The 12,581-nt window shown below is 40.8% G+C and overlaps 1 protein-coding gene across 1 annotated transcript in view; it reads left to right on the top strand.

Moving 5' to 3' along the window:
- Positions 1-12,581, top strand: part of OLFML2A (olfactomedin like 2A) — a 766,911-nt gene that overhangs the window by 403,033 nt on the left and 351,297 nt on the right. The gene's annotated exons all lie outside the window — the stretch shown is intronic.

Consider the following 12,581-nt stretch of genomic DNA (forward strand, 5'->3'; position numbering starts at 1 on the left):
CATTTTTTCTTTCTTTTTTTTTTTTTTTGTTTTTTTTTGGGGGGGGGGGTGCTCCCATGTCATTTGTTAGCAGAGGAATATGACATAGGCACAAGAAGTAAACAGTGTTCAGTGCTTGAAAAAGGGTGCATGAACTTTATCTCTTTAGAGGTATATATGGCTAGGGATCTTATGGTCTTTGTGGTCACTTGCATTATTGTTGCTGTGAAGAACAATTTCTTACCTCAGATTAGCCATTGACTTCTGAGAAAATGTTTGAAAATAAAGTAGTTCTTCAGATTTCTGAAATAAACAATTAGAAGAGTGTAGCATCTCAGAGGCAACTGTTGGCTTATGGTAACGTTGAGCAATGTGATGTTTTCTTACCTTTGTTGGTGTTTAACAAACAAATGTTTACAGGAAGATAAGTTCTTTCCAGGTTGCATGCAGCAGAATTGTTTGTTAATATGACAATAGCAGCTAATTTTGCCTTTCGTGTAATCATCAGTTGTCAACCCTGTCCAGTAAAACTGGTCTATTTTTCCTGGATTCTTGTAACATTTTTTCAGTTAAGTATTTTGTCATTAAGGGAGTAGCAGTCCTGGCTGATTGTTCATAACTATGCTCTTTGTTTAATAAGACTGTCATTAATAGCAAGGTTGAGAAGCCACGGTGGTGCAGTGGTAGCATTGTCGCCTCACAGCAAGAGGTTCTCCCGTTTGATTCTCAGCTGGAGCGCCTTCTGTGTGGAGTCTGTATGCCCTCCCCACGGTTGAGTGGCATTCGAAAGACTTGCATAAATCCTAACCGGGAAAAGCCGAAAGAACAACATCAAGGAAGGTGCATAAGATTCCACATGGAAAATGGAGAATGTTTGTAACTAGGCTATATTTATGCATATAACAATGACATAATGCATTCAGTTTGTGTGTATGCCTTATTGAGAGTTGTTAATAGTGCTTGTTAAAAACTATAGTCTCTGAGATCATGTATGCATCAAAGCACAGAGCTGCCCTTATGTTAAAACATAAAGCCATTTATGAATTCCTTAGCTTATTTTCTCTGGATGAGTCAAGAAAACAGAGGCTCATCTAAAACTGCATCAGGTGATCATTCCTTGCATAAAGTAGGTTATAATGCAGGAGTAGTTTTACAGTTAAGAGTATTTACTGCTTACTTCTGTCATATAGACACTTTACATTGAGAAAAACAGTGCATGACAAGAAGTCCCAAACAGGCCTAATTCCATTTATTTGGGTTTACGTTCTTTATCTGTTGGTCTACTTGCCAAATAATACCCTTTATGCTTCAGTTAATAATTTACTTGGCAGTTTGTCAAACTAGTTTCTGGAAAGTTGGGGGTATGCTGGAAAAAATTTTTTATAGCTACAGTAGGCATAGTTCACAAATGGTGAACATAAGGCATACATTTGTGTACTGGTATTAGAAAGAAAAATGGTATAAAAGACCTTACGGTTATGATTCTTATGTTGTGCAAATGTTCTGTGTATCTGTAGACATTTTTTATGTTCATCATATTAATCATCGTTGCTTATATGAGTTATAACCTGCCATGAATATATTAGCCTGCTTCCAAAGTTTCAGGGCATGTTTCACTCTACCAAACTGTCAAGCAGCTCGAGCTGATTAAAATACAAGTTTGGACACACAGCCCTTCAGAGCTTTACTGCCGCAGAAGAGTGCTCTCGTCTGAGACCTTTGAGGATCTACAGTCAGCTTATGCTTTCCTTTTCTCAGCAGATAAGTTCCATTTGGGGATAAAAACCTTCAATTTGCTTAATTTTGTTGATGTTTTATTATGTTCCACATCAGGAAGGTCATTTCAAGGGTAGGAGTGCAGTGTTTTAATTGACTGTCTCAAGACTGCAACATACTTTTTAAGAGAGCAGTCATTTTTTTTTGGTTTAAAGTAGTGCAAATCAACTGAAAACTTTTCTTTTTGGTGGAGTAATTCTGTTTATTTTTCTTTTGTAGGGCTGGCATAGTGTTTTAAAGTGCGTTTTACTGTGTTTTTTTCTGCCAAAAAAGTAACTTTTATGGACTGGTAGTGTTTACTGGCAGTTGTTTCCCTTCCCAGGGAAAGAGGCACCATTTTCAGCTTGACCAAGGAACAGACTACAAATTCCATAGTCCAGCCACAAAAAAAAAAGCAAACCAGCTTTGCCTCAGCCACAGGTGGGTGATTTTGATGTGGCCATTCGTCGTACATCAGACCACTCATTTTACCCCATATCCCTCGGGTGTAACACCTACAGCCACTATGTACTCGGGATTAGCTACTTCCTTTGTGATTGTTTGGGTCACCCCATTGAGCAAGGGAGAACTACTCTTGTTAGTCCTAGGAGAGAGAGAGGTTTCCCTGTTGTCAGAATGCTGTGCCTGTCCCTGGGAAGCAGCTGCTGCCATTAATAACACAGATGGGCCCCATTTTTCCTGTCAAAATGAAAACCAAGCCTGTATCTACTTCTCAAATTTCTCTAGATAGGTGTAATTTGCTGGGTCTGGCTCTGGTTTTAAGTCATGCTATTGATCCTTTGTGTAAAGAAGTTTCTGATAAGAGTGATTCCTGTTTTCCTGAAGAGATTGAAGATCCTGAACCTCAACAGGAGGATGCAGGGATGGATTCAGAGTATTTTTTTCTTGGTTTTCTAATTCAGACTGAGGAGAGCTCAGTTTCTGATTCTCCCTGTGGGGAGGGTTTCTTTTTCACTGAGACTACTGACAGAATGTGCTATAATGTGCCAGTGTTTTTCAGTGGGGGAACACTGAAGTTTCTGAATCTCTCAGGAAATGCAATGAGCTGTTAAAGAAGGATTTTACAGAATCTATACCCGTTCTTTCTGTTTTGCCACTTTAGAGGATGTTTATCACTGCCTAAAAATTTCCTAATAGTCAAGCAGCTGCCCCTAAAAATGCAAATACAATGTATAAAGCTCCTCAGTCTTTTAAAATTTTATACACTATTCCCAAACCTGACCGCTCAGTTGTAGCTTTGGTCGATCCCAGTGCTGCTAAGCACTTTAATTCCAATCCTTTTTCTGATAAGGATGGGATGTTACTGATAGGTATGGGGAAAAAGGTGTATACTTCTGCTGCAACTTTGATTTTCAGAATTTTGAATAGTCAGGCTCATATGTTTGCTTATTCTGACAAATTGTGAAAGTATGAGAATTGTTTTATCTGCAGTTTCTTCTGAGGAAAAATCCACTTTAAATAACTTGGTTTCTTCTATCACACAGGTCACTACCCCTTGTTTGCAGTAGATGTATGACTCTGATAGTTCTTCCAGGGCTATTGCCACTGGTACTGTTTGAGGAGAATTGCATAGCTGCATTCTCAGAACCTCCCAGATGATAAGGCGATTTTTAAATACTCCCTTGAATAGAAATTAGTGTTTGTCCTGTCTGCTGCAGAGGTGATCAAAAAGTTGTTGAAAGGAGTGAGCTGATGCAGGGAATTTCAGATTTTTCAGTCTTCCTTTTCCAAATTGTTCAAGGGATTTGTTTATCTCCTCATCCAATTTTGGCAAAAATCAGAATCAGCAAAGTTCAGGCAAATAGACATTTAAGAAGAAATGGCAAGGGGTTTCCAAAAAAGTCTCTAACCTCACAAAACCAAGGACGATCCAGCAAGTCTGAATAAATGAGACCTTGTGACCCCATCCCACCCTGGCTCCTTTTTTTTCTTCCAGAAAGTCTGAATTTTTTTCTCTTTGGCAACAGATTGTTTCAGACAAATGGGTCCTGAAATGCATTAGTCAGGATTTCAGATGGCAGTGAGGAGAAATTTCTCCTTTCCAGAGGGGTCATTCCACATCCTGCAGATCAGACTTAGTTTACACCTGTTCTTCATGTTGTCCCAAGGAGTGATGGAACAAGTTTCTCCTTTCCATGTGGGCAATGGTTTTTATTGAATGTTCCTAGTGCCAAATAAAGAAAATTCTTGGACACCAGTTCTATATCTTTCATTCTTAAACTTGTTTGATATATTGCCCAAATTCAAAATGATGTCACTTCGAAACCTGCTACATAGTCATCTTTCAAGTTTCTTGGTAACGCTAGACTAAAAATGTGCTTATCCCATCCATATTCATCCAGATTTCAGACGTTTCTTAAGGTTTTGTGTGTCTGGATCACATTCAGTTCTCTCCCTTACCCTTTAGACTGAGTATTCACAAAGTGGCTAGCTCCAGTTATAGTTCATTGCAAACTACAGAGTATCCACAGTTTGCCATGATTGGACAACTTGCTTATCTTTGCAGAGTCTTTTTCAAAGTGTCAGGAATCTCTCACTTGGATGAGAGATCTCTTGCACAAGCTTTGGATTCCAAGGTAACATTTAAAAGTCTAGAGTCCCTTACACATGATTGTGTTCCTGGGATGTCAGCTAGCTCAGAGCTCTTCTATCACAGGGAAAAAAAAAATCTTTATATCAGTTTGTATGGTTATCCCCTCAGACTTCTGTCACTGCAAGTGAGTACCTCAGGATTGTGGGTTTTATGACATTTATGATCCTCATGATACCCATGGCAAGACTCAAGATGAGAAAGATGCATCAGTATCTGTAATCTCTTTGGTCCTAGCATCAACATCCTTTGTTTTCAATTCCCAGTGCTGGGGGTTTCTCAGAAGAGAAATCTTTTGGTTGAGACATCAGATATCAGTAAATTCATGTTACCCCTTCTACATCCCTGCTTCAAAGCAGTCAGTCACTACAGACCATTTGGACTTTGCTTGGAGAGCAGTTTCAGATGGGATAAAAGTCCAGAGGGTCTGGGACACCAAGGAGAGAGACGTGACATAAACATGGAGATGCTTGTCCTTACCATGGCACTCAACTTTGAACCATCTGTGGTCCTTGGGTCCTCTTCAAGTGGTTAGACAATAACACAGTCATGTGGTACATCAACAGGTAAGGTTGATCTAGGTCACCCCCCCCTATGCAGACTCGCCATGTTCGCTCTGGATATAGGTTCACAACACAATATCAAGTTACAGATGTACATTCTGTCGGAGCAAAATTGTGGGGCAGACAAGCTGAGCAGGACCAGGGCAGACCCTCATAAATGGAAACTAGATCAGGAGGTCTTCCAAGATTTGATCCATTTGTGGAGGAGTTCAAGTAGACCCCTCTGCAGCCTCTCTGAATAATCATCTGGCAACATTATTTTCCAGGACTCCATGCAAGAAGGCCTGGAAGACCGATGTCTTTTTTCTTTGAACAACAGTGTTCCTGTATGCTTTTCCACCCTCACCACTAATATCCAGGGTACGTCTGAAGACTGAGAAGATCCCCCAAGATTATTGTGGTGACTTTCTCCTAACCCAGGCAGCCATGGTTCTCCCTTCTTTTGAAAATGGCCAGGAGCAGCTACCACAAGCTTCCTCGCAGACTGAATTTACTCACACAAGAAGGGTGTTTGATATACCCCAACATCAGTCATCTTCAATTGACTGCCTGGATGATGGGGACTTAATTCTTTTAAGCACCTGTTTACTAAGAAAGTGCAGTGGATACTAATGGAGGCAAGAAAGGCTGCTATTAGAAAATGATATATTAGCAAATGGAAAAGGTTTTCTAGTTGGTACCAACAACGTAACAAGCACCAATTCCAGGTTAGTTGTTCTCTGGTTTTACAATATTTGTGTGAGTTATTATCTTATGGGCTTTCTTATTCCTGTGTCAGTTAATTTATCCACCATTTCAGCATATCTGCCCATGGATCCTTCTCTTTAAATGCAGTCTCATATCAAAATGTTCTTGAAAGGGGTTTTGCATAAGAGGCCTCAAAGAAAACTGGTAGACCCTCCTTGGAATCTTAATTTTGTGGTAGAGAAACTAACATTTGCTCCATTTGAACCAGCTAACTTGTGGTTCTTAACATGGAAAACAGTTTTGCTGATTTCCTTGACCTCTGCAAGACGGGTATCTAAGTTGCAAGCTCTTATGGCAAGTCAATCCTATCTCATTTTCCATGGGTACAGAGTTTCTTTGGGAACTAGTCCTTCTTTAAGACAAACTTATCCATCCCCATATTTTCTTTCCTGAACCTAAAAATGAAGGAGAAAGAATACTTTATACCGTGGATGTCCACACACAACTCTGATATTACCTTCACATAATTAAATTTTTCAAATCTTTAGATCAAGTCTTCATTTCGTGTAAAGGCAAGAAGAGACCACCTGTGTCAAAACAGACCATTACCAAGTGGTTGTCTAAGGCCTCTGCCTTTTGTTATACTTCATGCAGGATTTGGGTCTACACTAAAATGGCATTGGCTTCATCTATGGATTTTTGAAATGGCTGTATTCTAGGAGTATTCCAGAAACTACTTGTTCCTCTCTGCATACTTTTACAAAGTACTAAAAACTTGATGCCTTCTCTAGGCCCAGAACAAGCTTTGCTAGGACCATTCTCCAGGGGCTCCGGGACTCTTCTCCTTCCACCTCCCAAATGTAGTTAGCTAAGTTAATCTACCCATATAGCTAAGGCTGCTGCAACAGTGATAGAATACAAGACTGTGGCACTATTTATACATATTTTTAAATCAGAAAATAGCACTATATAAGTGTAGGACAGAAGAAAGAATTATAAAACTCTTACTGTTAAGAGTTAGGTAGGAAAGAGCAGGTCAAGAGTTAAAAGGTAAGCGGTGTCAAGAAAATGTGAGGGAAAGAAGGGGTTTGATAGGAAAATAGGGAGGGAGGAAGAGATGAATAGTAAGCTGATAAAAGGATGGTGAGAGAGGTGTGAAGAGAAGATGTGTTCTAGAGTAAAAGGGGGAGGTTACAGGGGCAAGTAGTGAGGTGGGGAGGTTACGGGGCAAGTAGTGAGGTGGGTAAGGTAGTGTGAGAGATTTTGAAAGTAGGAGTCTGGGATAGGCTTCTTGGAGTCGAGGGAAGCCTGTTCCAGAGGATGGCTGGAGAGTAGCTATATACGTTTTGTCCTACACATTTGTTAGGTTTGTAAATTTGTAGAAGATGTTGATCTGAGCTCCTTAAAGAATGAAATACTGATAGTAGAATGGTAGTAGAATGGTTTTTAGCCTTTCACTTTGAGTTATGGTAACCGCATCTGCTTGCATTCCCTATCGGTTATAGAACTTGCATTGTGAATCATTTAGTTGTAAAGAAAAAAAAACTTTGATTACAAAAGTAAAACAGCAAACTGATGCACACTGTTTAAGTGTTTGTTTAGGGACAAGTTGAGGGCAAGCCTCTTTGGTGTCCTCCATGCCCCCAGTTGCTATATATACTGGGAGTACTATGTGGGATAGTACATATGATCCTCACATTGAGTGCAGTAGTTCCATAAGTGAAAAGATCACAATTAACAGCCTTTGTATTTACAGTGGGGTATAAACATCTATTTGTTCAGTTTTCTGATTTTTTTTACAGTAACATTAGGATTTTTAATGGCAGCAACAGCTTCCCCAAGGATGGACACAACATTCTGGCTAAATAGGGGCACCTTCCTTGCCCCTTATCCCGACACTGACAAAAGTCTCTCCTTTGCTCACTAAGGAGACCCAGCCAACCAAAGAGGACATGGGTAATTCCTGGTCCATAGTGGCTGTATGGGCAGCAACAGAGGGATATGGAAAAAAAGATGAATAGACTGAGGAACCAGGTTTGGCCACACCAAAGTCACCCACGTGTGGAGGAGGCAAATTGGTAGCCTGCCTGGGTGAAAAGGCTGTTTAGCTTTTTTTTTTGTGGCTGGAAGAAGGACGGATGATGGTCAAGCCCAAAATGGTGCCTCTTTCCTGGGGGAAACTAAGCAGAACAAGCCGGAAAGAAATAAGTAAAGACACTTTCCCCAATAAACACACAGTAAAACACACTAATACACTTTACCATCCCCAAGAAAGCAATCTAAACTGAATTTCTTCAGAGAAAAAATGGGTTTAGAATGTTTACATCAACTTTTAAACTGCTAAACACAAAGGTGCACTCCCTAAAAGTTTATCAGAGTTGTATGACAGTCAGTAAAACACATACTCCTAGTTTAAAAAGTACTTTCCTACTCGGGGAAGTAACTTTAAGCATTAAAAATATGTGGAAGGTTCTTCCCAAAAGAAATGTAATCTGCCTAGCAATGGAACAGTACAAGCCGACCATCAATCCTCTGAAGCCCAGAGAGAAGTGCTGTCTTCAGTGGTGGGAAAGCGCTGAAGGACTTTAAACCTGTCTTGTTGGTCAACTATGCTTGATTTGACTAATGGTTAAGGTGCATGAAAGGTGCCCTGAAGCTTTGGAAGCTGGTCAGCTGGTTGTATCCTTGGCAGGATATAATCTATGTAGCTAAGACTATGGCAGTAGTGATCATTGACATCGGCTTTTATGGCAGGTGTACTGACATAACTACTTTCTCCATGTTATTACACCAAATTTTCTTCAAGTCAGAAATCCACTTCCCTGCCTACATCATCTTGGAATTCAGCTATAAACTGTGATTTCCATACAGTCTGTGTCATAGGTCATTCTGAAGTTCTAATCTAAATGAAATTTCAGAGTGAAACCAGAACCATAGCAACAGGACTGTCTTTATTTTTCACACTAGTGATTTGGTCTGAATGTAATGCTGGTAGCAGTCATCTTGTACAAGATGAACTCCATATAATTTGTTTTGTCTCAATGTCTTTTTAGACCATGCTAGATAATTTGGGAGCATACTGTGTAGCACCCTAATTAGTTTGAAATGATGGAAGAAGCAACATGGAATGGCTTAAGCAGATTTTTTAGAATGACCATCTTGGCTTAGAACAGTGTAAGCAGAGTGCTTGATGCAATGGCAGTCAGTTCAGTGCTTGGTGAATAGTCAGTGGTCATTGGATGGAGGACATCAATGAGGATTTAGCACCAAAGAAGGTGTAGGCTGACAGTGGATTTCAGGCAGGTGGAACTTTTGTATAGTGGAGAAATTATTTTTTATGTAGTGTTTTGCCTCTGGGTGAGTTTTGGCATGTGTTTCGCCAGGCATACCCACTGTACTCAAGTGTGTGTGTGTATGTATGTATGTATATGTATGTGTGTGTGTGTGTGTGTGTGTGTGTGTGTGTGTGTGTGTGTGTGTGTGTGTGTGTGTGTGTGTGTATATATATATATATATATAATGTGTGTGTGTGTGTATGTATGTATGTATGTATGTATGTATGTATGTATATATATATATATATATATATATATATATATATATATATATATATATATATAATATGTGTGTGTGTGTATGTGTATATATATAAAATATAAGTCTACTTTACTTACCCGAATGGCCACATCACAAATTTCACGAGATGAAAGGGATGAAAAACCAGAAGACTGACATTCTACTCGAGGTAAGTAACCGCTTGACCATTCTGTTGAACTTTGCCCCTTACTCCAGCCGTAGTGCTATCTTGGAGTTGGTATATTTAGTTAGGACGGTGTGGGTTTCATTTCATTTATTTATTTATGTTTTTTTGGTATGGCCAAGCCGTTACCCCGAGTGGAAAATTGGTGTTCCGGATGTCGGTCTTCTGGTTTTTCGGTCCTTTCGTCTCAGTGAATTGAAAGTTGGTGATGTGGCCGTTCGGGTAAGTAAAGTTAGACCCATATACATATATTTTTTGAGTACTACTGACAAATTATTTGCTTTGTTCTTTTGACATCTTAGATGTGAACTACAGGTCAAAGAATGATGTATATTAAATTAACAAACATTTGACATTTTAATGTACGTGTTTGGCATTTTATTGTAGTCCAAAAGTCTTCGTCTGGAAAGCCAAAAGGGCAGGGAATTCTCAGGGCACGCGAAAGAAAGTAAAGACACTTTCCCCAATAAACACACAGTAAAACACACTAATACACTTTACCATCCCCAAGAAAGCAATCTAAACTGAATTTCTTCAGAGAAAAAATGGGTTTAGAATGTTTACATCAACTTTTAAACTGCTAAACACAAAGGTGCACTCCTAAAAGTTTATCAGGTTGTATGACAGTCAGTAAAACACATACTCCTAGTTTAAAAAGTACTTTCCTACTCGGGAAGTAACTTTAAGCATTAAATATGTGGAAGGTTCTTCCCAAAAGAAATGTAATCTGCCTAGCAATGGAACAGTACAAGCCGACCATCAATCCTCTGAAGCCCAGAGAGAAGTGCTGTCTTCAGTGGTGGGAAAGCGCTGAAGGACTTTAAACCTGTCTTGTTGGTCAACTATGCTTGATTTGACTAATGGTTAAGGTGCATGAAAGGTGCCCTGAAGCTTTGGAAGCTGGTCAGCTGGTTGTATCCTTGGCAGGATATAATCTATGTAGCTAAGGCTATGGCAGTAGTGATCATTGACATCGGCTTTTATGGCAGGTGTACTGACATAACTACTTTCTCCATGATGTTCTTCATTCCACATTGCTGCAGTCCTAACTATTGGGGTAGTCCGCTGTCCAGTCGGCCCGAATACCAAAGTATATGGCTGACGTCGGTCAAGGCGCATTAGACTGACGTCAATCGTCAGGGTACTAATCGCATGACCGACGTCATATCCTCAGTCTTTTTTGCCGCATGGTCCGATGCAGAAGCAGTTTTGCGAGTGCAGGTTGGCGTTCTGAAAGTTTCTGAAGTCAGAGTTTCAGACCGAATCAAAGTTGGCTAAGTACCCCGTTGGGGAATATTTTGTTTTTCTTGCCTCAGTATTTAACGGATGTCAGAAAAAGTGAATAACTGAATTTCTTGTGGGAAACAGATACCTCATAGGATTTACCATACTTTGTGTATACCTTGTTTAGGGCCTGAGCACGACGTTGGATGCCGCTCTTGTGCTAAATTTAACAAACGCACTATTAAGAGAAGGTTAGACTGTGCCAGGTTAGATTTTGGGAAGCGTTGTAATTATAAAATGCCGTCGGATGCTCCGGCGCCGCTTGACCAAAAGCGCAAGGACAAAGCAGCAAAGCCTAGAGTGGAGGAACCGACAGTCCCGGACGTCGGTTCTTTAGAAGGCTCAGTGGAGCCGGAGGTTTTGCCAGGAGTTTCTTTGGAGTCTCAGGGAGAGACTTTACTGTTACAGGATGTGTCCTCTCAGGAAGTAGGCCAGGCTGAAGGAGGCTTCTCAGGTGGCTGTTCTTCCCTCTCTTCCTAAGGTGGTTAGGGCCTCCCCTTCTGTTTCCAAGGCTTCTTTAAGAGGCAGGCCTAGTTTAGCTTCAGTGGGGGTTTCTCCGAGTGTTTCAGGGTCTTTCCCATTGAAGCATTTGCTAAAAATGGCAGAGGATTTGATTACTATGATTAGAGGTTCTATGCCGCCTCCTGATAAGAGGCCTAGGGTGGAACCTGAGTTTGAGAGTTTTGAGCAATGTTCGAGGCTTCTGAGTCTTGACTGAAGACTTGCAGGAGTATCCTCCTTATTCTGATTCTGATGTGGATGATTCTACTCCTTCAGCTTCGCCTCCTGAGGATTTTTCATTTTCAGAGACTCTGCATTCCATGAGGGAGCATTTTAAATGGGAAGGTCAAGATTTCTCTGATTCAGGAAGAGGCTTAGGGAATTCTTGTTTTACCCCAGCATAGGCCTTTAGCTATACCTCCTGTTCTGAATGTGGTAGAAGATGTTTTGGCGGAGGCTTCCCTGAATCCTGATTCTTTGCCTCCTGCCCCAGTTAAACCGGATAGGTACTATAGGGTGCCTGAGGCTCATAAGTATCTTTTTAAGAGTCCTAGGGCAGACCCGAAACTATCTCTCAGGGGCCTAAAGGTGTGAAGGCTTCTGTTGTTAAAAATCCTGTTCCTCCTGATAAAGAGGCAAGGGCTTTGGATAGATGGGGAAAGAAAGTGTATACTTCTTCCACTTTAGCCATGAGGCGTTGAATTGTCAGTTTCACATGTTAAAATATCAGAATTATCTCCTTTCACAATTGAAGTCTAAGGTGGATGCTCTGGCTGAAGGTATTGAGTGTAAAGAGTTGCAGGATTTAGTTCATGTGTCTGAACAGGTGGGTAAGCATTCCTTGCAGTGTGGTTTGATGCTGTGCAGGCCTCCTCGAGGGTGGCTGCCACTGGTTCTGTTCTTCGAGGCTTGCGCCTGGTTGAGAGATCAGAATTTAGCTGAGCATGTTAAGACAAGGATTTTGGATGCTCCTTTACAGTCTGATGTGTTGTTTGGTTCGCCTGTGGAAGCAGTTTTAAAGAAAATGGAGGACAAGGCTAAGTCTATGCAAACTGTTAAGGATTTTTTGCAGGTGCAGCCTCCAAAGTTTAGTAGAAATTGGCCTACTAAGGGATGGACATATCCTGCTTATGATTCCCAGTCTAGGGGTAGGTCTAGACGTGGTAGGGGCAGAGCTCAAGGTTCTTTTAGGCCTAGAACAGGGAGTTCACCTGCTCAGACTTCTGGTGAGGGCAGGGGTCAGTCCTTTGGTAAACAGACCCAATGACCTGCCTTTTCAGCTGCCAGTACATTCTGTCCTGGCAGCACCTTTGGGAGGAAGGCTGTCTCTTTTCAAAGAAAATTGGGATTTAATTACCCAAGACAGATGGGTTCTGGATATCATTCACCACGGTTACAGGTTTTATTTCCATACCTTGCCTCCTTTCAAAGGCATGCCAGA

The sequence above is a fragment of the Protopterus annectens genome, chromosome 16.part0 (genome assembly GCF_019279795.1).
Source record: "Protopterus annectens isolate FY-2018-M chromosome 16.part0, PAN1.0, whole genome shotgun sequence".
Lineage (NCBI taxonomy): Eukaryota > Metazoa > Chordata > Ceratodontiformes > Protopteridae > Protopterus > Protopterus annectens.